This window comes from Pongo abelii, chromosome 10, assembly GCF_028885655.2.
Source record: "Pongo abelii isolate AG06213 chromosome 10, NHGRI_mPonAbe1-v2.0_pri, whole genome shotgun sequence".
Taxonomy (NCBI): domain Eukaryota; kingdom Metazoa; phylum Chordata; class Mammalia; order Primates; family Hominidae; genus Pongo; species Pongo abelii.
In genome coordinates, this window is record NC_071995.2 from 30,922,723 (window position 1) to 30,946,084 (window position 23,362).

Below are 23,362 nucleotides of genomic sequence, written 5' to 3' on the forward strand. Positions count from 1 at the left end.
GTGATATCATTTCCTCACTTTCATGAGCTCTAAAATTTACTCATAAATGCACAGGGAGTAAATTTTTAAAAGGGGAAATGAATGAAGAAATTATACCCCCTCAGAGACAAAAGTAGACTTGTATACTTGATGTCTTCCCCAAGCCAATTTAAACATTGCTTTTTCCCATGCCAAACTTTCTTTGCCAAGAGACACTGCCAGATGCACTAATGAACAGAGCACCGAAGGCCGATTAAAATCAGAGGATTTATAAACTGACATTTTAGATTTCTGGTCTTTGGTTCTGACCTTCATTTTTTTTTTTTTCTTTTTTTGCACAGAGCCTTTTGTTTGATTTGTTTTTAATCAACAGTCTGATCCTTCTTGCAAACACCAGTTCCTGAGATTAAAACGTCTTATCTCACAACAGCAATTACCTTTCAGAGTTAAGTGAGGAGGAATCATGAAGCTCTCGGATTGCTTTACTCTAATTGAGAATAAACTAATTCCTATCTTTACTTGGAAATGTAAGTTATATTCTGCATAAGTGTGTATTAAAATGTTTAAAAAATAAGAGCAAAAACCTTTTAGAAGGCACTTTATTGAAAAATATCAGTCCAGTGCAAACATTTCTATTCACTTTAAGCAAGCACTAGTGAGGAGATAAGGTAATTAAGTAAATTAGAAAAATGTTGGTGAAGAAATATTTTCCTGATTAGAATGCAACTACTACAGGAATTTATGATGACCCAGAAAAAGTCAGAAATGAACTTTCTTTATTTCTGTGGTTCTGAACAAAAATGGAAAAGGCATTAGAAAGCTATGTATCGAACTTAAAAAGTATGATGAAGACTAAACAGATGGAGGAGAGCTGTAAGCGAAGACATCTTCGAAAGTCCAGTTTAATTTACAAATTATTATATGTGTGTTTCACACAGATGGGGCAGGGGGCGGGGCGCAATAAAAGCCACCCAGTAAGTTGCAAGTGGTAGAGGATGAAGGAAAAACAAATATCTTTCAAGCACATACCATATGCCAGACACTTGACTTAAATGGGCCCACTGAAACCTCATGATAATATTACAAAGTAGGTATAATTATCCCCATTTTTGTAAGTGAGGAAATTGAGGGCCAGAGAGCATGAGAGACTTCTCTTAGTTGATCCAATCAGTAAGAAGCAAGGGCTTCAAACTGAGTTCTGAGTCACTCTAAAGCCTGTCCTCTTCCCACAGTCCACGTGGCTTTGGTATCCAAAGTTAATGCCAAGTGTGGGGAGGAATTTCAGCCTTCTCTACCATCTGATTTCATAGCAGAAACACACTGACGGCAGATATGTCCCAGCAACTGGAGGTGGCCAAGTGAGACACTGCTGAGGACCTCTAACAGAGGGTGCTATTGGTTACTTTGCCAGATAAATGCAGGCACAAGATTGCATTCTACACTCTACAGGGATGCAACAGGATCTACGGCACACAACACGTATTTCTTGTCAAGTACTCTGCATGTGTGAATGGTTTGAAATGGTTCATCCATTCATCCTTTTTTTAAAAAAATTTTTTTGAGACAGGGTCTTGCTCTTGCTCTGTTGCCCAGGCTGGAGTGCAGTGGTGCAATCTTGGCTCACTGCAACCTCCACCTCCTGGATTCAAGCAATTCTCCCATCTCAGCCTCCTGAGTTGGGATTACAGACATGTGCCATCATGCCTAACTAATTTTTGTATTTTTTTAGTAGAGACAAGTTTCCACCATGTTGGCCAGGCTGGTCTTGAACTCCTGACCTCAAGTGATCTGCCTGCCTCAGCCTCCCAAAGTGCTGGGATTACAGGCATGAGCCACTGCACCTGGCCTCATCCACTCATCTTGACACCCATCCTCTGAAAGAATGGACATATACATGTCCTCTGATCACAGTGGGATAAAACATAATTTATTTGACTGATCTTAGTTACTGACTTGTAAGTCGATATTGTATCTGAGAGAGCTTGAGGGGTGGATAATAATCACTTTTGACATACGAAATCAAATACTGTAATGAAACTGCCCTTCTTAGTAAGGAAAGTGAAGGAGCATCCACATTCTAGTGACCACAGGGGTTCAATGAATAAGTTAAGTGGACAGGTAAGTGGGTCAAAGGCCTTCTAAATTTTAAATCTACACACATTCCTAACTTGTTATTGTTCTAAGCTTCTTTCTATAATATTCCACTGTTTATGATGAATTTTTCAGGAATGTAACACTGTGATCATCACTTAGTCTTGTAACATATCTGTCATAGTATTTACTCAGGCAGATGGATTTGGAAAATCAGAAGAGTGATGCTGCTCTGAGAGATATGTGTCCATGTGCATTGAGATCTAAGCTAGTGGAGTGACTCAGGAGAAAGGGGGGCTTGAGTGAGGTACACGTAGGACCCCCACCTGACACCCGTGACTTCAGTGGGAGGCCGTGGCCTGAGGTGCACTAGATGGGTGCCTGTGAGAACCAAGAGAGAACATCTGGGCAAAAGCTCAGCCATGTGCTGGGAACCCGTCTGAGTAGGGGGTGGAGAGAGACAGCCAGCTGCATAGGTGTCAGGGCTTTGAAGCATCATGCTTACCACATCCAGCTTTGACTGGCAAAATGGAGATGACTGTGGCACAAGTAATGCCACAGAATCCTAGGTCAAGAACTCTAACTTAATAAGGGGACCTAGTGCGGAAGAGAGGTAGGAGCGCTTAATCATTTTATTCCCTCTCTACGGATTCAGTGAAGAACCAAGATGGATTTAAACATGCAATAAAGCCAAGAATGAATCTAGCTTTGATGAAATGGAAGAAAGAAAGGAAAAGGATATATCAGATACATTTTCATAAACCATTTTGTTCCTAGGAAAATAGGAAATATCCATGCCCGGGAGAAGTGGTCCTCTACCTATGACTATAGCTCAAATGTTTCTGTTAAGAAGACATCCCTCGGGCAAAGTCTTCCAAAGCAGGATGATCACTTCTTTTCTGTTAAGAAAGTAACGAAATGTTTTACTTTTTCACAAAGCAAATCACACTCACCAAAATGCATGATTCATCTATCCACTTGTAATTGTCATACAGAAGACAGTCCCTTTGTTCTATAATCTAAAATTAATAAGGTGAAAGAGCCATAAAAAAGTCCACACAGTTTCACTCTCCTAGTGAAGATCTAAATGTTTTAAAGCAGCACTTCCAAAAGATAATCATCCATCCTACTTTATCAAACTACAGAGATATGTTTGGCTTACTTCAAGGATACTACACATGAATATAGCAAGAAGTGTAGTAAGTCTTCTCTTAAGAGGTAAAAGAAAGAGGAAAAAAAGATGAGATTTGCTTGCATGATTGAACTTCTAGAGGAATTACTATTCATGGTAGATTTGATTCCTGTTATCTGTCAATGTACTCACCCAAAATCAAAATGTCTTTTATAATCAAAACATGTTGCATCTCACTGGACAAGACCCACATCCCTACTTCTGAAACATATGGTCATAAAATCCTGATGGATCATTTTGTTTCCACAAAGATAGTTAAAAGGCTCTTTACACAAATAATTGACATGATGGAATAATGCTCTTCCTCCACCTTGAACCGTGTTTTCAAACAGCCTACCTGCCATGGCTTAAAAGGGTGAATTTAATGGACTAATGAAAAGTAGCAAAGGATGGAAACAAAGGTCCCTATGTTTGGAAATGGTATCAAATGCTTGTAATTTTCTGAGTTCAGACATGCACATACGTATATTCATCATTTCAGAGCATGGGAGATGCATGCATAAAAAGACTGATTTTCACCAAAGCACAACAGCTCAAATATCTCAAGTGTATATAAAAGACAAGAAGGTTTATATGATCTATATGAGGCTTGACATACAGATAAAAGTAAGAACTTAATCCAATAGTCGCTAGTTGGGAGTTACATTTTTCTTGGAAAAATCTCACATGGGAGTAGAAAATAAAATGTTTTAGACAAAGAAACAAAGAACAAACTTATTTCTTCAACAAGCCTTGGCAATAAATTATTCCCCAAGTGAAGACATTGTCATTGTGAGGACCAAAATCTATAACAGGCAGAAAAATAGGGCTCACTGGCCGAAGTCACTCAAATCAGAAGGAACTGGGGTGGACTGGAATGGAGAGAATTTTCAAGCCAATGCCAGGGAAGCTGCCATTCATAAATGTGCTTTCCAATTAATCACTTTTTCATACCAAATGCCAGAGTCCTGGGTTATAAGCGAACAGGGCCAATTTGGCCATTTAAAGTTGCCAGGTTCTTTTGTAAATACTGGTGGCCTATGGGAATTAAAACCAGATGGGACACAAAAATGAGAGCAAGTCTGAGAAGAAGTTCTGTTAAAAGGGCAGCTATTTTTTATTTATTTATTTATTATTATTATTATACTTTAGGTTTTAGGGTACATGTGCTCAATGTGCAGGTTAGTTACATATGTATACATGTGCCATGCTGGTGCGCTGCACCCACTAACTCGTCATCTAGCATTAGGTATATCTCCCAATGCTATCCCTCCCCCCTCCCCCCACCCCACAACAGTCCCCAGAGTGTGATGTTCCCCTTCCTGTGTCCATGTGTTCTCATTGCTCAATTCCCACCTATGAGTGAGTATATGCGGTGTTTGGTTCTTTGTCCTTGCGATAGTTTACTGAGAATGATGATTTCCAATTTCATCCATGTCCCTACAAAGGACATGAACTCATCATTTTTTATGGCTGCATAGTATTCCATGGTGTATATGTGCCACATTTTCTTAATCCAGTCTATCATTGTTGGACATTTGGCTTGGTTCCAAGTGTTTGCTATTGTGAATAATGCCGCAATAAACATACGTGTGCATGTGTCTTTATAGCAGCATGATTTATAGTCCTTTGGGTATATAGCCAGTAATGGGATGGCTGGGTCAAATGGAATTTCTAGTTCTAGATCCCTGAGGAATCGCCACACTGACTTCCACAATGGTTGAACTAGTTTACAGTCCCACCAACAGTGTGAAAGTGTTCCTATTTCTCCACATCCTCTCCAGCACCTGTTGTTTCCTGACTTTTTAATGATTGCCATTCTAACTGGTGTGAGATGGTATCTCATTGTGGTTTTGATTTGCATTTCTCTGATGGCCAGTGATGGTGAGCATTTTTTCATGTGTTTTTTGGCTGCATAAATGTCTTCTTTTGAGAAGTGTCTGTTCATGTCCTTCGCCCACTTTTTGATGGGGTTGTTTTTTTCTTGTAAATTTGTTGGAGTTCATCGTAGATTCTGGATATTAGCCCTTTGTCAGATGAGTAGGTTGTGAAAATTTTCTCCCATTTTGTAGGTTGCCTGTTCACTCTGATGGTCATTTCTTTTGCTGTGCAGAAGCTCTTTGGTTTAATTAGATCCCATTTGTCAATTTTGGCTTTTGTTGCCATTGCTTTTGGTGTTTTAGACATGAAGTCCTTGCCCATGCCTATGTCCTGAATGGTAATGTCTAGGTTTTCTTCTAGGGATTTTATGGTTTTAGGTGCCAAGTCAATCCTAAGTCAAAAGAACAAAGCTGGAGGCATCACGCTACCTGACTTCAAACTATACTACAAAGCTAAGTAACCAAAACAGCATGGTACTGGTACCAAAACAGAGATATAGATCAATGGAACAGAACAGAGCCCTCAGAAATAATGCCGCATATCTACAACTATCTGATCTTTGACAAACCTGAGAAAAACAAGCAATGGGGAAAGGATTCCCTATTTAATAAATGGTGCTGGGAAAACTGGCTAGCCATATGTAGAAAGCTGAAACTGGATCCCTTCCTTACACCTTATACAAAAATCAATTCAAGATGGATTAAAGACTTAAACGTTAGACCTAAAAGTGCAGCCATTTTTTAGCAGTCACACACTGGCTTCTCAGGAAGCTCCAGGAAGTCCTTTCTCTGTCCTCCAGCTCTCCTGTAAGAACCTTCCATGAAAGGTTCCTGCTGAGGTGCATGTAACAACGTCCTGAGGCAGCCACATCTCACTTTCTACTTAGAGAAGGCCAAGAAAACTCCCTCGAGTGCCTTCTTTTAAATCATGTTAAGCAGGTGAAGATACAAGTTTTTAACTTATTTCAGTTAAAAGAAAAAATACATGTAGAGAGATATATATGGTGCTACTTTGGTCTTGCTTTGGAAACTGCCACTTATTAATAATCTACCAATGAATGAGCTCTTCTAGGTGAAACTTGCCTCCCCAAACCGTAACATTTCATGAATGGCCTCGCAGGGTCCCTCATCCATCATGACTCCCAGCAGTCACAGACACTGTTATATCAAACATCTATATACACATTTCTAATTACAGCCTCCATAGAATGAAAAATATAATTGGTTTCAAGGTCTTAGGTTACTGTTGCCTTGTTGGAAACTATAAAAGAAATGGTTTCAAAGGAATCCTTTTTCAGGTGGTATTGCTAAAAAGGTAATAATATGAAAATGTTTTTGTTGATGCTGTGGTGGCGGTTGTTTTTGGAGGTATGAAGAAGACAAGCAAGGAAATGTCTAAACATTGCCCAAAAATGAACTCTCAAGGTCCAGTGACCCAGGCACCTTTGTATATTAAAGTCGATACTTCCCAAAGTACGTTGCAAGAACACTTATCCACCAGAAGTCCCTAAAAAGAGGTTCCAAATTCAAATAAGTTTGAGGAATGCCATTCATGATACACCCCTTTTGGAAACTCACAAGGCTTAGAGCAACATAAAGGCTTTGTGAAGCCCCCCAGTAAAGAAATGTATTTAACTTTTTGAAACCTAGTGCTTGTGAAATGCAGAACTGTAGAATATTTAGGGTAACCTTACTTAATGGTCTGTATGATGCTGTGACATGTTTTGAGAAATGCTGGTACAAACTGCTCTAGCAGAATGAAGTTCAGAAAAGTTCTCACTTTAGGAGTTTCTATAACCTACCCCCCAAAAATCAACCCGCTGTCTGGCAAACAGTTTCACTGATCTCAACTATAGCCATCATGCTACAGTTGAAATACATTTTCTGGGGCCAGGTGCAGTGGCTCACACCTGTAATCCCAGCACTTTGGGAGGCCGAGGCAGGTGGATCACCTGAGGTCAAGAGTTCAAGGCCTGACCAACATGGTGAAACCCCGTCTCTACTAAAAATATAAAAATTAGCCAGGCATGGTGGTGGGCGCCTGTAATCCCAGCTACTCAGGAGGCTGAGGCAGGAGAATCGCTTGAACCTGGGAGGCGTAGGTTGCGGTGAGCCGAGATCATGCCATTTGTACTCCAGCCTGGGCAACAAGAGCAAAACTTGGTCTCAAAAAAAAAAAAAACAAAAACATTTTCTGCTGCTCAGCCCTTTGTAGAGATGAAGAATAGCTGATGGCCATTTTCTACACTAAAAATCACTATACATTTAGAGAACTTTGTTAAGCCATCTATCTGCATAGTCTTGGCTCCAGCTGAGATAAATCCTAAGCACAGGAAGGCTTCTTGGCATCCTTAAACCATATCAGTGTTTATAAAGATAATATTCTCATGGGTGGGGTGGATGCAATGGAAATGGAGAAAACCAAGCTCTTCAAGGCACTCTAGGTCGTCTTATATCTTTATTCTCTATACTCTTAATATTGTTTGGACCAATGAGTGGTCAATTAAATCTCTAATGTTTTATCTTATTGTTTACCACTATGTTTTTCCTCCCTAAATGCACTGTCCTATACCTACATATTCCCTACATATTTCTTCTGCTTGTTTCAAAAAACTTTGTCAGTTTTTAAGATCATTTTCCATTTCCATCACACCACTGGGTATGTGACGGCTCACTCCAGTTAGTCATGCAATTAGTCATGCCTCTGCCTACAAGAGACACAAAGTACAAGGAGCAGGCAGATGACGAAGGGAACCATCAGACACCTCCACCCCAGTTTACGTGCTTTGTCAAAGCACTCTTGAAAATTTTCCCATCCTCATCAATGGTTCTTTTGGAAAAACCTGGTGATTGATTATTCATTTGTTCAACAGATATGTTTCACTGCCATCTAAAAAGATAGTCTCTTTGGGCACTGTACTTACTTAGAGGTAAACACTTAAAGAATTTAGCAATCAATCACTCCCACCTCTTTTGTATTTTCCAGGTACTAGTCTAGGCTCTTGGGAAAACACCAGTAAGCAAAACAGACGACAGAGACAGAGAGAGAGCGAGTGAAAACCCTGCCTTTCCAGGAGGAAAAGAGAGAAAGAGACCATGAGAAAGTGAGTCAGCGAGCCTGGTAAGGGGTATCTGTAATATACAGATTAAGGTGGGCAAGAAATGGAGAGCAATTCTAAACACAATGGTAGGCTGCACTGAGAAGGTGGCAATCAAGCAAGACTTGGAGGAGATGAAGGAGTCAGCCACAATACTTATTTCATAGCAGAAAATGAGTTCGGGAAGTAGCAAGGGAGATAATGGAGTGGGGGTTGGATGGGACCAGCACATGTAGAACCTGTCAGGCCATTATAAAGGTGATGACTATTGCTGTCAGAGAAATAAGGAGCCACCAGAAGATTTTAAACACAAGAAGGGCATGATCTGACTTACATTTTAAAGTAATCACCCTGGCCACTGTGTTGAGGAATAGACTGGACCTTGGTGCAAGGGTAGAAGCAGGGAGACTGGTTAGAAGGCTATGGCAATAATCCAAATGAGAGATGACAGTGGCTTGGACAGGGTAAAAGCAGTGAAGGTGGTGAGAAGTTGTCAGTGTCTAGATGCATTTTGAAAATATGGTTGACAGAATTTTCTTGATGGATAAGATACGAAATTCGAGACAGAGAAAGAGAAAAAAGGAAATCCCCCAAAATTTGGCTCAGGCAACTAGCAGAATGCACTGAGATGAAAAATGCTATTGAGGCAACACACTGAATGGGTAAAGTCAGAAGTTAAATTTCAGAATGTTGAATTTGAGACTACAGTGTGGAGATGCATGTATATAGATGACACTTACCTTCTTGAACAACCCTATGTCCTACATATATTATTTCACTTATTTTTATTATAGTACAGGTGAAAAATAAATTTTTTAATACTCACCAATGTTTTTGCTATGTAATAATGTAGACATATAAACATTAAAGCTCATATTACAAACTTGTTCTCTTTCTAATACTCTATGCTTCCTCCTTAGGCAATGTACATGTAAATATAAGGAATTTTAGATTTTTTTTTTTTGATGGAGGGATGATTCTTCCCGGGGTTGTATTTATCACCCTCACACTCCCTTTATAGGTTCCTTGGGCATTGCACTTACAGCTAATCACCTAAAGAATCTGATAATCAATTGCTACAGTCTCCTCTGTGTTTCCAGTAGGCTTTTTGTCTAGAGGGACTTGTTTTAGCTGCTTTTATCTCTGGGACTCCTAATTACATATTTCAGGGTTTTCTCAGAACAAGATGGAAAACGGTGTGCTCCTTTAAATAGAAATTTCATGTTCTAGATGGAAATAGAAAGGACAGAATGGTTCTAGATGTTACAAAAATATCTTCTGACCTTTGTAACAGTTTAAAAACAATCAGAAGCATTGTCTCCTAAGTGTTAATGAGTTATTTTTATGAAAATATGAATCATTATGAGAAATAACAAATGTAAAAATTAAGATTCCTTCTCAAAAGGTGGCACTTGCTCTGAGTAAAGGCAAATAATAATATAGACTATGAAATCTCACTGAGAATCACAAAGCATACAAATCAGGGGAAAAAAAACTAAAGCTGTTAGTGATGTCTGATAACTTATTTTTCCATTATACAACTATCTAAGACTCACAAATAAACTCAGTGAGTCTTCCAACTGAGGGGTAAATAAAAGAGGGGTAGGTAAGTCATTTTCTTATTAAATAGTGTGACTTGTAAAAATGTAATTGCCCTGTGAAGGCAAAGAAAAAGACAAATGATTTAGTGATGTGTAAAACTTTTGCCAGGCCTAGATCAAAAGCCAAGCAGAGCACTCCAGGTACAACTGAACGGTATATTACACATGACACGAGGAAAGAGGATTTGTAAAAGTTTCAGCTCCAGAACAAGGAGAATAATTTTACAGGTGACATATTAGTAACTGACAAAAAGGCAGGTCTTGGTAAGACTGCTCAAGGGCCACTGATTTTCAGGTAGCTGCTGAACAAAGGGTTGCATTTCTAGTGTCCACTTTGTTCCAACCCCTGACACTGAGGGGAATGGAGAAATCCAGCGATCGTAGCATGACGTTTTATGAACAGCAACAACAAAAATGATTTTTTTCTTAAATCCTGACTATTTTCACAAAATTTTCAAATACCACTAAAGACATCCATAATCTTTCTAAAGTCTGGAGCTTTAGGTGATAGCTGCAATAGCCATTTGTAAATAAGTCACTAAATTTCCCATTCTTCCTTCCCCTTGATAAACATTCAGTCTTAACAGAGTGATTTTATGTTATATTCTGCCCTTCTGTTACATTTGAACATACTAACTTCCCAAACTCTGCTTCTGCATTTAAAATCTGCACTTAAAAGTGTGTTACTACTATTACCCCTTATGTCAAGAAGTTAAAGAAGCTCCCTGTCACTCAAGGTAAAGGATGAAGGGAGGTGGGGAGGAGAGCATTAACTTTTATAAGCAATAGTAATATTAAACATAGATTCTGGTCATGGAAGCATGCCTGGACTTTGAAATACATCGACTCAAGAAAAGGCAGTCAACTGGATTTCTTTTAATAAAGGCTGACATTTCTACAAAATGGAGACAGGATCCCTCATTGTACTCCTGGGTTTAAGCTCTGAGAATTTCATGATGCTGGAACAACACAGGGCTCCTCATGTGTCGGCCTCCATACTGAGTGTTTCATGTGGCTTGCCCTGGTCCAACCACAGTTGGTGCAGGGAAGATCAGAGAGGGGCCCACACAGCTATGCAGTGGCAGAGTCTGGCCTCAGACTCAGGTCAGTGCTGATCACTCCCCTCCACAGCCTTCCCTCCTCCCAGCCTTGGGACTCTCAATCTGGAATCTGGGCAACACAACTTAACACGCATGCAGGGGCTACCCCCAACACAGAGGGGACTGGCTTCCACTTGAGGTTGGTGGTAAATTTAAAATGAACTAAATTAATTATTGAATTTAATGTGAGACTACCAAATGAAATCGAATGACAATCATAAGTCTGATACAGTATGTATCACATATGGTAAAGCAAGACATAAAAGTATGTGGGAAGGTCAGTACAATGGATCTTTAAATATGTTCCATTTTAAAATGAGGTACAGATCCAACTTCTCTATTTTCTAACACTGCATCAAATGAAGTGGTGAGCTCATTTTCAAACTCTCATCAGGAAGATGATATGAAGGAAAATCTCAGCTTTGGAGCATGGCCTATGGGCCAAAGTTGACTAAAACTACTGAGCTGGAAAACTGTGACCCATATAGCAGAACATTATCAGCACAGGAAAAAGGTGGCAGGTGGAGAAGCCAGCTGAGAGCAGGGAGAAGAGGCTGCATCAACTGGGCTGGTCAAGTCTCAGACAGAACAGCATCTCATACAATGGCTACTCTCATGGCACTGGTGGTTGGGGTCAGAAGGACCATGGCAAGGCATCATCAGGGTCCATCTATCGAATACTGCAGTGGTCTCCAGGCAGAACAGCTGGATGGGTTGTAAATGGACTAGAAAGATTGGATCTATAATAGCATGAAGAGGATTTTCATGAATTGAGGTTACAAAAAGAATAGAGAATGTGCTGTTTGCAGAGAATGGGAACTGAAAAGAGGAATGTAGGCCAGAGGAAAAAAGAAAAATCCGTGTTCGCATAGAGCCATTCACTATTAAATGCAATCTTCATTTCCCAAGTTCAATTTTATTTTACCATTCAGTATATTAAAACATGATACTTATTTTACCAGGTTTATAACTGCTATTCTGGAATTTAGTGATCCTTGTGCCATAATACCATAACCTATTATTTGGCTGAGCTAAATGCAAAATAATTTCCAGAAATCAACAAGTGTGTCCAGTTCAACCACATGGATCTATGGTAGTACAATGTTTCAAACCCCAGGGATTGAAAAATGTATGTGACAATGATGAAACTGAATAGCTGTGAAAGACTGCATGGGCAGCAAAGCTCTAAATATTTACTACCTTGTTCTTTTTTTAAAAAAAGTTTGCCTTTTCTTGGTCTATCCTATCTTATTGTGTTTATTCTCATAAGTTGCTCTAAGTCCTTTTGGGAATGAAGTGAGGATGCCAATATGCAAATAATCACTTTCCAATAGTGGCTTTCGTTTTGATCTTACCTTCTTGTTGAGATGTGTGGGAATTTTATTTAAAGAGAGCTCACAGGCTGACATTCTCTGTTTATCAGCTCTGTGTGGTATTGTGGTGAGTAGGTTGATAGGGGCTGTGACATAGACCAGCATGGAGGTAAATCCAAAGAGAGGATGAGAACAGGCCTGAAGGGAGATCCCTGAGATGACGAAGGCCCTCCCTGAGTGAGGAGCTGCATTAGCCCTACTCCATCCCCACCCTCCATTTCCATCAAGTTGTTGCTAGTCGTCACCTCTACCAGTAGGGTTGCAGATTTTTCCCCATGTGGACATGAAAATTTGGCTTGTTTTCTGGGGCTCAGTGCTGCAGCCTGTGATTTGTGTTGGTTGCAAAACTATCACCCTACTAAAAATTTAAAAAACAAATAAAAACCAAACCCCTCAAACCCATACCTATAAGGTGAGGGGAGGGGAGAGACAGGACTTCCACTGCCCAGTGTTCATTCTCAAAAGACATCTCATGGTTGAGGCTATTATTAAGAAAGTCAGGTATCAGTAGCCCACCTCTTTTTCTCTCATGTTTTCCTTTTACAAGTATGCTACAAGATTATAAAAGGTACAAAAATACCTTAAAATCTCAAGACACTCTGTGAGAATGTAATAAAGAACCAATACCAAATAAATTACTCTTAAATATAATTTAATGGTGTTTTCTCTGTAATGCAGGGAAACCACATTAGAGAACATGAGAAATTGGGAACTATAAAGAATAGGACTGACTAATGGTATTAACTGCTCTAAATAATCCAAATTAGACTGGCTACTTTCCTGATATATGTCACTTTTTATTGAAAGTCAACAGTCTGACATAAAGTCTGTTAGAGCCATAAAGAAAAACTCAAGTGCATTTTCAGCCGTGGTTCTCCTGGGGCATACACACTCACTATTCATAGAAAAGAATGGAATATTCAGCCTTTGTGGCTTAAATAGCCTTTATCTCTAACTGTACATACATTCCCACAGAGTGATTACCCTCATCACGAAGGGTCAGAGCAAATTAGTACACTTTAAAATTGATCGTTAAAAACAATTCGATCCAATAAGAAATTTCTAGATTGTTCCCTACATTACGTAATGTAAGTTCAAATGCCTTTCTAGAGAATGAATGGTGTGTGAGTAGAAGGAGGAGATGAAGGAGAGGCACAGAATGAGATAAATTCTACTCTTAAATTCTCAAAGATGCCAACTGAGCTCTTCCGTGATAAATAATAAACTATTCCATGAGGTCTTAAATTTCATATGCCCTGAAAATAGGACAAACTAGAAACAATCTCTAAATTCATTGTGTGGTTATTTCTAGAGAAAGGAACATTTAGATTCTGTATGCTGCCTCTCCCACTCAATTCTGGACAAGATCTTGTCAAAAGTAAAACATCTACTCTTTGAGTTGCTTACCCATAGAAACAGTTCAACTAGAGATGAAAGTGGCCTGGAATAGTCTGCAATGTGTAATGGTGTCTAACTTAACTTACTTCTAAAAAAGAAACAATTTGTTTTTGTTTTGCATAGTTATAAAAATGTAGAGGAACAGATATTCAACGGAGGCCTATGAAGAGCAGGCTGTGGGGATTGGTTTTGGTAGATGACACACCTGCTGTTTTACATGACTTAATTTGTCTTACATGCCTTAATTTGTAGTTTTATAAAGTTAATTACTGAAATGTTAATAAAATGCAAATAAGTGAAATACAAATGTATTAGGAAAAAGTATGCCCCCACCTCCACCTATCTGGTGCCCTGGTTGATGATGAAATAGGAAGCAAGAAGAAGGTTTTTGGTAAATTGGAGAAGAAACAAAGATTATAAGCATATACATTGCCCAAAATGATGCAACAAACTGGTTAATATTAGTAAAAGAGGCTAGGAGCTGTGGCTCACACCTGTAATCCCAACACTTTGGGAGGCCGAGGCGGGTGGATCACGAGGTCAGGAGTTTGAGACAAGCCTGGCCAACTTGGCGAAACGCTGTCTCTACTGAAAATACAAAAATTAGCCAGGCGCATTGGCGGTCGCCTGTAATTCCATCTACTCGGGAGGCTGAGGCAGGAGAATCGCTTGAATCTAGGAGACGGAGGTTGCAGTGAGCCAAGATCGTGCCACTGCACTCTAGCCTGGGCAACAGAGCAAGACTCCGGCTCAAAAATAAATAAATAAATAAATAAATAAAATAAAATAAAAGCAAGATATGCATGTCTTACAAATCTCTAGTGACTCTAAGGCTGTCCTTTTCCTTCAGTCCCCACCTCCTACGCTCCATGGACACACACAGAAGCAGCTAAAGGACCTGGATTCTCTCTTTTTTTTGTTTTTGTTTTTTGAGACGGAGTCTCTGTTGCCCTGGCTGGAGCGCAGTGGCACAATCTCGGCTCACTGCAACTTCTACCTCCCAGGTTCAAGTGATTCTCCTGCCTCAGCCTCCTGAGTAGCTGGGATTACATGCACCCACCTTCACGTCCAGCTACTTTTTATATTTTTAGTAAAGACAGGGTTTCACCATGTTGGCCAGGCTGGCTTCAAACTCCTGACCTCAGGTGATCCACCCACCTTGGCCTCCCAAAGTGCTGGGATTACAGGCGTGAGCCACTGTGCTCAGCAAGGATCTGAATTCCTTCCTCTAGTCTTATTTCCTCCACTGGCTTGGGCCCACCAAGAAGAAAGCTAAACAAAACAGAGCCAGAGGCCAAGTGGAAGAAGTATGGCAAGGGAAAGGAAAGTAGGCGAAGGCTTAAAAAGATGGAGGTTTGATACTGTGTGTGTGCATGGTATCACACACAGTATCGCACACACTCGCTCCTTAATCGCACTGATGTCAACTCATATGGCTGTACCCTGCCCACTTGGCTCCAGCCATCTCAGCCTCCTTACTGTCTGTGATGGGTCCAGTACTTTCCTGCCTCAGGGCCTTGGCACTGGCTTTCCCTGCTCTTGGAATGCTCTTCCCCAAACAGCCACATGGCTCACCCTTTCACTTCCTTCATGTCTCTGCTCCAATGTCACCTTATCTGTGAGGCCAGCCCTGACCTCTTCACATCACCTAATATTTGACATATCAAGACATATTTTAAGTGTTTAAGTGTAAGCTCCATGCAGGTGGGACTTTCATTTTGTTCACTGTGCTAATCTCAGCAACCAAAAGGCACTCAATCAATATTAAGACAAGGACAGAGGAAAAAGTAGTGACGCTACAAAGAACATATTCTCCTTTCAATATAAGCCAAGGTTGTTTTCTATGATTGAGAATCAATCAAAGGTGAAAATAAAAGAAAGATTTTTCCATGAAACTCTGGACTCACTGCATATGCTTGTTTATTCAGTATTTTTTTCTTGGTAATATATAGCTTCACTATCTCAAAATTTATGGACATAATCACGGATTATAAAATAATTTCAGCTCGATACTTGCTGATTCAGTAAACAACTCATTTGGAAATATTCCAGGTGCACCGACCTGTGCTTATTCTGCTGACATTATTATAAACATTTCATCTATTGTTTCTTTTTAACACAGAACAATGTCCATAAAGCATGACCTCTATGTCCATAAAAGTTTAATCCTCCTGTTTACTGCCTCAGAGTCAAAGCCCTTACCATCATGTCCTTAGAAGTTCATCATCACACACACACAAAACAGGATTATTCCCACTTCAAGAGGTTACTAACTAGTAGGAGAACCTGACTCTAAGGCCTGATTCCTATCCCCCTTCTGGTGTGTAAGCAGATCAAGAAAAGCGAAACCAGGCCACAAAAGCATGAGCAAAGCTCTGTCTCCAACCTCTGAAAGAAGAAAATGTGGAGAGTGTAAGTGGCCAAGAATTGCCAGAGGCTCTAGTTAAACGGTTGCAAAGAATGTTCAAGATGAAAGCCACTACAGAAGAGCTCAATCTTAACTATCCCCACAGCTGGAATGTTCTGCTAATTTTTTAGGATGCATTAAAGTGATTTTGAAACAAACTCCCTGAAAGAAAAGGATTAACAGCCTTTCACAGAGGAAGTTTCCATTCATTCATCATGTTATCAAAGACACTCTGGGGAGGGCCAAGACTTGCCTGTGTGCAGGGTCTACTGCCATCATGAGAGCTTATGTTTAACACACTTGACCGAGATGACAGCCTGTGGGGAATTGCCAGTTCCCTTAATTAGCTGGGAAAAAGTCAAGAAAAACCCTTTCTGACATACCCATTCAGGCTCCACTATATGTGCTCCTGCAGATCAGTTACAATAAAGCAGGCACGCCAATCCATGAGCTAAGGTCAGATAATAATAAAACAAACCTCATTATTCACCCCTAAATATTTCATGGGGTTGTTGAGCACGGTGCTTTTCAAGCCTTTAGATATATGTCTTACAAGAAAAGATTCTCTAGAATAAAATCTAATTGAACAGAATTGCTAACTTTTTGCAGTTTTATTCATTTAGATAATAGATACTGAGTGGCAAATTTAGATAATAAATAAATAAAATTTAGGTAATAAATATTGAGTGGGGCAAGTTCTTAGTGATAGAAGTATGGCAGTGAACAAGACAGAAAAAAAATTTGTCCTCATGGGGCTCATGCTCTGGTTGGCAGAAATAGGCATTAAGTAAAATAACCAAACTATATAGTATTTTAGAACTTGAAGTTTAAGTGAAGGGAGTTAAAAAGTAAAAGGGAGATAAAGAAAGGAGTAGAGAGTATATGACTAAATTTTAAATAGGATGGTTAAAGTAGACCTTACTAACAAGGTGAAATTTGAGCTCAAGTTTATGTAACTAATTGGCATGCCAGAGTTTCTTGAGGATGGTTATTTACATGATCCTTGCTTTATAAAATTCATTTACAAAAAGATGTATCAGATGGTTACTTTAAAATAAGGTGTTTGGGGGGAAAGAATATCCTCTTCAAAAAACGATGCAGAGAAAACTGGATAAGCACATGCGAAAGAATGAAGTTGGATCCCTACTTCACTGCACACCCAAAGATTAACTCAAAATGAATCAATGACCAAAATATAAGAGCTAAAACCACAAAACTCTTAGAAGAAAACAGTCATAAATCTTCATGACCTTGGATTTGGCCATGCATTTTTAGATTTGACAATAAGAGCATGATAGAAAAAGAAAAACATAGCTAAATTGGACTTCACAAAAATTAAAAACTTTTGGTCAGGCATGGTGGCTCATGCCTGTAATCCCGGCACTTTGGGAGGCCATGGCAGGTGGATCACCTGAGGTCTGGAGTTCAAGACCAGCCTGGCCAACAGAGTGAAACCCCGTCTCTACTAAAAATACAAAAAATTAGCTGGGCGTGGTGGTGGGTGCCTGTAATCCCAGCTACTCGGGAGGCTGAGGCAGGAGAATTGCTTGAACCCGGGAGGCGGAGTTGCAGTGAGCTGAGATCGTGCCACTGCACTCCAGCCTAGGTAACAAGAGCGAAACTCCGTCTCAAAAAAAAAAAAAAAATTAAAAACTTTTATGCATCAAAGGACATTATCAGGAACGTAAAAGGCCAACCTACGGAATGAGAGGCAGTATTTGCAAATCGAATATCTTTTAGGGGTTTAATATCCTGAATATATAAATAGCTCTTTACAACTCAACAACAAAAAAGACAACCCAATTAAAAAATGGGCAAAGACCTAAATAGACATTTCTCCAGAGAAGATATAAGGATGGCCAATAAACATATGAAAGGATGCTCAACTTCACTGATCATTAAGGAAATGCAAATCACAACCACAATAAGTTACCTCTTCAGACTCAGTAGGATAGCTTTAATTAAAATAAGAAAAGATAAATAACAAGTGTTGGTTGGGATATAGAGAAATAGGAGCTCTTGTACATTGCTGGAGGGAATGCAACATGGTACAGCCACTATGGAAGTTTGTCAGTGCTTCAAAAAGTTAAAAATTGAATTACTTTATGACTCAGCAATCCACTCCTAGTTATATGCTATAGAGAAATGAAAACAAATATCCACAAAGAAACCTGTACACAAATATGTACAGTAGCGTTATTTTTAGTAGTCCGAAAAAAAAACATTGAAAGTAGGAAAACATTGAATGTCCATCTATGAATAAATGGATAAGCAAATTGTGGTATATGCTAAAGGTAGTAAAATATTCTGGCATATTTACTTAAATTACTTGAATACAAGTCCATAACATTTGAAAAACAGCAGGTGCAAAAAGATCACTTTGATCTTGTTATTTCTTAAAACAGAAAATGCAGTTCCCATGTGAAAGATGCCCTCCCCATACCAAAAAGACGCAGCTTCCTTATCCTCAAGGATGAGAAATACAACCGGAGAGAATCATGTACAGACCTTGTTAAAGTAACTCTTATCTTCTAAGCTTCCCCACATAATTTAGTTGTACCTTCACTATTTAGTATTCTTTGTCCAATCCAGCTTATAAATAACGGACTTCAACTGCTTCTTTGACTCTTTAATTCTTTATGAGGGCATCTGTGACATGTAAAACTTGTATTACATAAATCTGTATGTTTTCTCCTATTCATCTTATCTCAATTTAATTAGTGAACACAAGCGTGACCCTAAGTGGATGGTGGTGGAGTTTTTCTGCCCCTACATTACATACAATGAAATATTATTCAGCCGTGAAAAGGAACAACGTGGTACAACTTCAGTGAACATCAAGAATATGGTGTTAAGTGAAAGAAGCCAGACATACAAGATTACATGTTTTATTACTCCTGTAAACAAAAAATAAAACTCTAAGGCCTCCAGCCATCTGAATGGACCCCTCCTCTCGCTCGAGGGCTTTCCAAAGTTACCTGAAAATCTAGTTCAGGCCATGATGAAAGAGCAGGTTGGACATACCTCATTATACCCCACCAGCATTAACACCAACACAGATTTTATAAGAAACATTTATAGTCTATTCTCTCTAAAGCCTGCTACTTGGAGGCTTCATCTGCATGGTAAAACCAAGGTCTCTACAACCCTTTATTGTAACCCAGGCATTCCTTTATTTTTTATTTTTTGAGACAGACTTCGCTCTGTCACCCAGGCTGGAGTGCAGTGGTGCGATCTTGGCTCACTGCAACCTCCATCTTCTGGGTTCAAGAGATTCTTCCACCTCAGCCTGCCAAGTAGCTAGAAGTACAGGCGCACACCACCATGCCCAGCTAATTTTTGTATTTTTAGTAGAGATGGGGTTTCCCCATGTTGGCTAGGCTGGTCTTGAACTCCTGGCCTCAAGTGATCTGCCTGTCTTAGCCTCCCAAAGTGCTGGGGTTACAGGCATCAGCGACCACACCTGGCCTCAGGCATTCCTTTCTATTGATAATAACTCTTTCAACAAATTGCAAATCAGAAAATTTTTAAAGCTACCTATGATCGGCCGGGTGCGGTGGCTCACACCTGTAATCCCAGCACTTTGGGAGGCCGAGGCAGGTGGATCACGAGGTCAGGAGATCGAGACCATCCTGGCTAACACAGTGAAACCCCGTCTCTACTAAAAAAATACAAAAAATTAGCTGGGTGTGGTGGTGGGTGCCTGTAGTCCCTGCTACGCAGGAGGCTGAGACAGGAGAATGGTGTGAACCCGGGAGGTGGAGTTTGCAGTTAGTGGAGATGCGCCAATGCACTCCAGCCTGGGCAACAGAGCGAGACTCCGTCTCAAAAAAAGAAAAAAAAAAAAGCTACCTACGACCTGGAAGTGCCTCCACCCTTCAAGTTGTTCTGCCCTCCCATATCGAGCCAATGTATGTTTTACATGTGTGATTGATGTCTCATGTCCCCCTAAAATGTACAAAAGCAAGCTGTACCCCTACCACATAGGGCACTTGTAGTCAGGACCTCCTGCGGCTGTGTCACAGGTGTGTCCTTCACCTTGGCAAAACAAACTTCCTAAATTGGCTGAGGCCAGTCTCAGACATTTTGGGCTCACACTCCTTTTATATTCTATACCCAGAATAGGCAAATTCATAGAGACAGAAAGCACATTAAAGGTTATCAGGGGATGGAGGGGAGGAAAGCTGAGAGTGATTACTTAATAAGTATGGGGGTGTTTTATGGGGTAATGAAAAAGCTTTGAAACTAGAAAGTGCTGGCAGTTGTATAACACTGTAAATACACTAAGTGCCACTAAATTGTACTCTTTAAAATAGTTAATTGTATGTTATATAACTTTCATCTCAATTTTAAAAAGATGTTTTAATCATTCAAATTTTTTTCATTCAATTTTCAGGATTGGCCTTATGTTTTGTGTTTAAATTTCAGTTCTGTATTCATTCCAGCCTTTTACCTATTTGCAATATTTAATCGTTTTTTATACTTTATTGGGGTAAAGTTCCCACACAACAAATTCACCCATTTTAAGTTATATATTTTGGTGAGTTTCACTACTACAATCATATTTTAAAAAGCATAAAATGTTATTTCAAGTTATAGTCAACCTCCAACCCCACATGTTTTCTGTCATTATCATTATGCCTTTTTTTGAGTTTCACATGAATGGAATCATATAGGGTATTTAGTTTGCTTTTATGCTGCTATGAAGAAATACCCAAGACTAGGTAATTTATAAAGAAAACAGGTTTATTGACTCACAGTTCTGCATGGCTGGGGAGGCTTCAGGAAACTTACAGTCATAGTGGAAAGTAAAGAGGAAGCAGGGACCTTGGGCAGCAGGAGACAGAATGAATGCTGAGCAAAGGGAGGAAAACCCCTTATGAAACCATCAGATCTCGTGAGAACTCTCTCACTATCACAAGAACAGCATGTGGGTAACTGCCCCCATGAGTCAATTACCTCTCACAGGGTCCCTCCCATGACATGTGGGGATTATGGGAACTACAATTCAATCTGGGTGGAGACACAGCCAAACCATATCATATAGCATACAGTCTTATATGTCTGGCTTCTTTCACTTAGCACCATGTTCATCCATGTCTGTCCACATTGTTTTATGTATTCATAGTTTGTTCCTTAAAATTTCTGAATAATTGATGACACTGAGTTTGACCATTTGCATGTTAGGTCATTAGATTTTTCCCAATTTGTCTGCTATTATAAATAAAGCTGTATGAATATTCACAGACAAGATATTTATATGGGCATGTTTTCATTTCTTTTCAGTAGGTGGAGATGGGTAGAGCTGTTTAATTTTATGTTTAACTTTTTAAGAAACTTAAAAATTTTTCCAAAGTGTCTGAATCATTTTTTATTCCCATCAGTAATGTATGAGGATTCTAGTTGCTCCACAGTGGCCAATACTCAGTGTTGGGAATCTTTTTAATGATAGTCATTATAGTGAGAGTATAATGGTATCTCTTTGTGGATTTAATTTGAAGTTCCCTAATGACTAATGATGCTGAGCATCTTTTCATGTATTTATTAAAAACTTTTCATATCTTCTTCTGTGCAGTGTCAACTTGAATCTTTCCTCCATTTTAGTTTTTGTCTTCTTAATATTGAGTTTTAAGAGCACTTTTAATATTCCAGATACAAGGCCTTTGTAGATTTATGTTTTACAAATATTTTCTCCCAATTTGTGGCTTGCCTCTTCATTTAATTCACATTATCTTTTGATGAAAAGAATATTTAATTTTGATGATGTCCAATTTATCAACTTTTTCTTTTACAGTTTTCACATTATGTGTTCTAAGAAATATTTGCTTAAGTCAAATTCACAAAGATTTTCTCCTTTTCTTTTAGAAATTTTGGTGTAATTTACTTTTTTTTTAGGACTATGATCCACTTGGAATTAATTTCTGTATACTGTATAAGGTAAGGGTTAAAATTCATATTTTTTCCTTACAGATATTCAGTTACATTTTTAAAAGACCATCCTTTCTCCATTGAATTACTTTGACAACTGTGTCAAAAAGCAGTTGATCCCATTAGTGTGGATTTAGCCCTGAATTCTCAATTCTATTCCATTTCCTATTGACATTTTTAAAAAAACTGAGTTTGATCACACACTCCCGTTTCTTCATATATCTAGTAATCTTTGGTTAAACTGGGTGTTGCATGTCATACATTGTAGGGACCCTGGATTCTATTTTGTTCTTCTGAAATTGTTGATTTTCCTGTTTGAATACATTTGATGAGCTTACATAGACTCAAACTGGAAAATCTGTTTCTCTGCAGAATGTTGAAATTATTACTCAGTTCTTTTTTTCTTTTGCCTGGATTTCTGGGGATTTCTCTTGTGCCAACATGGCTTTGTGATCAGCCAATGATTTGGGCAGAGGTTATACATGGATAACTCAAGCCAGTGAATTTTCCAATCTCTGCTGCTCAACTCGTGTACGCACTGAAGAATGGATTCAAACTTGCAGCAAGTAAGTCTCCCAGGGCTTTTAATTTTGCTTGTGCATATGTCATTTAACAGCCACGAATGCATGGAGAGTATATTACCTCTGCCCTTTCATATTTCTCTTGCTTCCAAAACTTTCCCCTTAAATTTTTGCTGCTCTGTTTCTTTCCCAAACCAAATTTTTCCAAAATTGTAAAACTTTCCAAAGTTTACCAGCCAGTTCCAACCAGTAAACTTATGAATTTTTACTGCTAGATCTGACAGGATGGAAAGACCTTCAGGTAAAAGCGTCTTATCCAATGCAGTAGCAGTTTTTCGTAAGTAAACATTTTCAAGTTCTTTGCTGAAATGATTTGTCTGTGTCACCACCCAAATCTCATCTTGAATGGTAGTTCCCATAATCCCCATGTGTTGTGGGGATCAGGTGGAGATAGTGAAATCATGGAGGCAGTTTCCCCCATTCTGCTCTTGTGATAGTGAGTTAGTTCTCACTAGATATAATGGTTTTATAAGGGGCTTTCCCCTTCACTGGGCACTCATTATTCTCTCTCCTGCCACCTTGTGAAGAAGGACATGTTTGTTTCCCCTTCTGCCCTGATTGTAAGTTACCTAAGGCTTCCCCAGCCCTGCATAACTGTGAGCTAACTAAACCTCTTTCATTTATAAATTATCCCGTCTCAGGCATGTCCTTATAGCAGCATGATAATGAACTAGTATATTTGCCTTTGGTCTTTGGTCATTTTTGAAATAGCTGTTTTTAGTAATTTTGTATAGTTTTATACTTTTTGGGGAGGT

The 23,362-nt window shown here is 39.2% G+C and overlaps 1 protein-coding gene across 5 annotated transcripts in view; it reads right to left on the reverse strand.

Moving 5' to 3' along the window:
* Window positions 1-23,362, reverse strand: part of TMTC1 (transmembrane O-mannosyltransferase targeting cadherins 1) — a 285,567-nt gene that overhangs the window by 111,111 nt on the left and 151,094 nt on the right. The window lies entirely within an intron of this gene.